This window comes from Nicotiana tomentosiformis, chromosome 10 (genome assembly GCF_000390325.3).
Source record: "Nicotiana tomentosiformis chromosome 10, ASM39032v3, whole genome shotgun sequence".
Taxonomy (NCBI): Eukaryota; Viridiplantae; Streptophyta; class Magnoliopsida; order Solanales; family Solanaceae; genus Nicotiana; species Nicotiana tomentosiformis.
In genome coordinates, this window is record NC_090821.1 from 9,277,072 (window position 1) to 9,282,821 (window position 5,750).

The window sequence follows — 5,750 nt, forward strand, 5'->3', positions numbered from 1 at the left end:
GACCGATGTCGGTCAGAAATTCTTATTTATTTTGTCCCCCCCTGTGTCAATTGTTTTTTAATAATAAAAATTATTTTAATATAATTATAAAAATACTGACCCATGTCGGTCGAAAATTCTAATTATTGTTTCCCGCCCTCTGTCAATTATTTTTTTGATAATAAAAAATTATTTTTAATATAATTATAAAAATATTGACCGAAATCGGTCGGTATAAGTGATCAAAATGGTCAAACACTTATAGATTATTGTTACTTACAATCTACATATATATAACATCCTAAATTATATATATATATTTATATACATACACACACACACACACACACACACACACACATATATATATATATATATATATATATATATATATATATATATATATATTCTCCAATTGTATGATTTGACCGAGTATATGTTATTGTTGCTACAACTTAAGTTTTAATATAGCACTACATCTTATAATACTATACATTTTATTTTTAAATCAGTTACCGACCGAAATCGATCGGTCGGTATTAGTTGTCAAAATGGTCAAACATTTATAGATTATTGTTACTTATAATCTACATATATATAACATCCTAAATTGTATATATATTTATATACATACACACACACACACACATATACATATATATAACATCCTAAATTGTATATATATTTATACACACACACACACACACACACACACACACACACACACACACACACATACATATATATATATTCTTCAATAATGTAATTTGACCGAGTATATATTGTTGTTGCTGCATATTTTATTTTTAAATGTGTTATAGCGTGTTGGATGCCGATACTTAGACTCGACCACTCTATCATGACTCGAAATTAACACCTTCAGGACTGTGAAGATACCTAACATTTCACTTGCTAGGCAAGCCAACGTTAGAATAATTTGAACCTTTTTTAACAATTCATCTTAATTAAATAGTAAAGAAACCAAAATAGGAATAATATCTGGATTTAAATGAACAAACCAAAATAATAACGATGTCTAAATACCATCCTACAACTGAAGTCACAAGTGCACGAGCTTCTAGAATAATACAAATAAGAATTTGAATAAAAAAAGTTATCTGAAAGAAAGCACACAACTAAGATAAAATAGAAGGAGACTTCAGAGCTGCGAACGCTGTGCAGCTATATCTCAAGTCTCCTCTAATAACTGAATCCGAAAAAATCTACAGTACGCCACAGGGACCAACTACGTTATCTGCACAAGAAGTGCAGAGTGTAGTATGAGTACAACCGACCCCATGTACTCTGTAAGTGCCGAGCCTAACCTCGACGAAATAGTGACAAGGCTAAGGTAGGTCGCTTACATTAACCTGTACACAATAATAATGATAATAATAATAATAATAATAATAATAATAATAATAATAATAATAATAATAATAATAATGATAATAATAGTAATAATAATAACCGATCGTTATTATTAATAATCCGTTATTTGCACAAGAAGTGCAGAGTGTAGTATGAGTACAACCGACCCCATGTACTCTGTAAGTTCCGAGCCTAACCTCGACGAAATAGTGACAAGGCTAAGGTAGGTCGCTTACATTAACCTGTACACAATAATAATAATAATAATAATAATAATAATAATAATAATAATAATAATAATAATAATAATAATAATAATAATAATAATAATAATAATAATAATAATAATAATAATAATAATAATAATAATAATAATAATAATAATAATAGAGGTAAGACGGGTAAATCATATCAATAATTGAAGTCAATTCAACAATCATAATCCTTCAATTAATTTTCGTTGCGGCGTGCAACCCGCTCCAACACTATAAACTTAGAATAAAATCCGTTGCGGCGTGCAACCCGATCCAACAATATAATCTTTCCATTAAATTGCGTTGCGGCGTGCAACCTGATCCAACAATATAATCTTTTCATTAAATTCTGTTGCAGCGTGCAACTCGATCCACAATATAATCTTTCAATTACATTCTGTTGCGGCGTGCAACCCGATCCAATAATATAATCTTTCAATTAAATTCCGTTGCTGCGTGCAACCCACCCCAATAATATAATTTAACAATACTTAAATGTAAAACTACTCCAATAAGTACCACATTTAATAAATAATTACTAGGCAACAAAGCATACAATAATTATAATTTATTTAGAAAACAAGTAATGACAAGTAGCAATAAATGGGGAAAATCAGAGAAAAAATAGGCAATTTAATATTTAATGTGCTAAATATCAAGTAGAAATTAAGACACACAAGTCAAATAAGCATGTAGCAATTATAGCATGAATTCAAGACATAATATTCGACAAGGAATACGAGAGAGATAATTAATATAATAATTAATTCATGATTAAAAGTAATTTATGATTTTCAGATAAATATGCAAATAATCAATTTGACGATGTATAGACACTCGTCACCTCACCTATACGTCGTTACACATGAAATTCATATAACATACAGTTCAAGGGTTCTATTCTCTCAAGTCAAGGTTAACCACGATACTTATCTTGTTTTGCAATTTCAAGTGATCACTCGACCACAACTTTTCCTTTCGAATTAGTCTCTAACCCAATCAAACCTATCAAATTATGGGCCAATAATTCAACTGGAGCTTTAGAAATTATTCATAATTCGAAAGAGACTTAATTTAAGTCATTTTCGGAAAAAGTCAACCAAAAGTCAATATGGGACCCACTTTTCGGAACCTACGAAAAATCACAGAATCCGGACACCCGTTCTGATATGAGTTCAACCATACTAAAATTATCGAATTCCAACATCGGGTTGTCTTTCAAATCCTAAAGTTTCGTTTTTGGAAAGTTTTTACAAAAATTTTAATTTCTTCCATCTAAATCCGAAATAAACGATGAATATAGATATGGATTTATGAAATATAATCACTTTCAGCTATAGAATACTTACCTAAGTCGAAGTCATGAAAACCCCCATTTGGAATCGCCCAAATCCGAGACTCAAAACTCAAAAATGAGTAAAAATGGCAAACTCCCGATTTTAAGTATTCTGTCCAGCATTTTCGCATTTGCGGGCATTATTTTCGCATATGCGGGATCGCATTTGCGATGGCAGGTTACCAGGCCAGTGGCCGCACCTGTGCAAGGAGTGTCGCACCTGCGACATCGCATAAGCGATGAGCTAACCGCAAAAGCGGTCCTCCCTTCGCAGAAGCGATTGCACATCTGCGCAACATTATTTCGTAGAAGAGGAGCATCATTCCAGTGCTCAGGTCGCAGAAGCGACAAATTCCACGCATAAGTGGGGGCACACCTGCGCTCCAAAAATCGCAGGTGCGAAACACTAGAACCAAACCTGCAAATGTTTACCAAAATGGTCTGAAACATATCCGAAACTCACCCGATCCACTTTGGACCTCGCCCGAATATTCCAATATATCCTGTAACATAATATGGACTTACTCGGGGTCTCAAATCACGTCGAATAACATCGATATTACTTTTCACTTTACAAACTTTTCACTTTACAAAAATCGTGCCGAAACGTAAATGAATCCGGAATGATTTCAAATTTGGCGCACAAGTCATAAATGACATAACGAAGCTATTCCAACTCTCGGAATCTCAATCCAAGTCCGATATCGATAAAGTCAAATTCACGGTCAAACTTTGGAATCTTTAAGCTTTCAAACTTCTAATTTTCAATAAATGGCGATAACTCAAGTTAGGGACCTCTAAATTAAATTTCGGGCATACGCCCAAGTCCCAAATTACGATACGGACCTACCGAAACTGTCAAAATACTGATCCGGGCCGGTTTGCTCAAAATATTGACCAAAGTCAACTTAAATGAGTTTTAAAGCTCTATTTTATATTTTAATTATTTTTTCACATAAAAACTATCCGGAAAAATTTACGAACTGCGCACGCAAGTCGAGGAATGCCGAAAAACTGCGCACGCAAGTCGAGGAATACCAAAAAAAATATATAATATATATTATATATTATATATTATATAACGGTCAATTAAAAACTTAAATGTACTGACCGCAATTTCCGACTGAAGTCGGTCAGAAAATTTTAATTAAGGCTGCCACAGACGGGTTTCTTCCCCATTTCTCTCTCTTCTCTTTCTCTTATTCTTTCTTCCATAGCTTTTAACCCTTCCCAAATCCCACCCAAAATCAACTCATAACTCCATTCTCACCCAAAATCAAACCCCCCCACTTCGTCTCTCCCCGTTCTCCGTTGGTCCTACCCCTGCCGTGCCACCACTAGTCCTCCGCCACCACTGCCACGCCACCCACTGCCGCGCCACTCCCAAAATCATACCCCCTCTCCGCTCTTTGAAGGTTAGTTATCTATATTTGTTAATTTTAGCTATTTAATTTCTTTCAATTGTATAAACTAGGATTTACAATTTGGGATTCTGGAATTATTTCAATTGATTTATAATTCTTTAGATTTAGGGTTTACGCTTATTAATATTTTTAATGATATCATGCAAGGTACTTGGCTTAGCTAATTTAGAAGATACTATGTTAGAAGGTGGTTATGCTTTTGCTTAGCTAATTTGTTTTTTCAATTTTATTGATCATGATTTATGTCTTATTAAACTATGATTTAGGGTTTATTAAATTATGATGTAGGGTTTATTAATTATGATTAATAGTAAGTGAGTTAGTCTAATTGAATGGCTTAACTAATTCAATATTCTAGCGAGTCTAATTTTGTTTAATGGTAGAGTTAAAATAATATTGTAATCAAATTAATATGCACTCAAATTATTTAAATGTTGTACTTTGTAACTAAAGTTTATTATGTAACCTAATTCTATAAATTAATTTGAATAGTCAATTAATATAACATGTAATTTATTTGTTCTTTGTGTAGAAGGAATATCGTAGTTGGATGTATAATAGGAATTATCCTAATCGTCGATTTTTAAGGGAGGAATTTATACAAGGGATTAAGGAACTTATTAGACATGCAATGTCACTTGAACCGTTTCGGATTGGAGGGATGATTATGTAACGACCCGATCCGTCATTTTAATTTTTAGATCCCCGTTCCCCTAAATAAGACTCCCCGTATGTGCTTTTACTATTTTATGACTCGCGGGGATCGTTAGTTCGGGTTTGGAAGGGTTCGGATTGAAATCGGAACACTTAGTTCCTTAATATTGACTTTAAAAGGTTAAGTTTGACTTGGGTCAATATTTTTAGTAAACAACCTCAGAACCGGAATTTTAAGGTACCAATAGGTTCGTATGATAATTTTGGACTTGGGCATATATTCAGATCGATTTTTGGATGACCCGGGAGTGTTTCGGCGCATAAAGTTGAAAGTTGGCGCATTGAAGGTTTTAAAGTTCTTTAAATTTGGTTTGGAGTAGGTTTTGGAGTTATCGAGGTCCGTTTGGGATTTCGAGCGCGGGAATAGTTCCATATGGTGATTTAAGACTTGAACGCAAAATTTGGTGTCATTCCGAGCAGTTTAAGTATGATTCGGCGCGTTCAGATTGGAAGAATTTGAAGTTCATAAGTTGATTCTATTTGGTTTTAGGTTATGATCCTTAGTTTTGATGTTGTTTTTCACATTCCGAGAGTGCGAGTAAGTCTGTTTTATGTTTACAAACTTTTTGGTATGTTTGGTCGAGGCCTCGGGGTCCCGTACAGGATTTGGAAGGTCGATAGAGCTCGATTTCTCCTTAGAGAAGGGCTGCTGGTGCCTGTCATCTGGTGCGT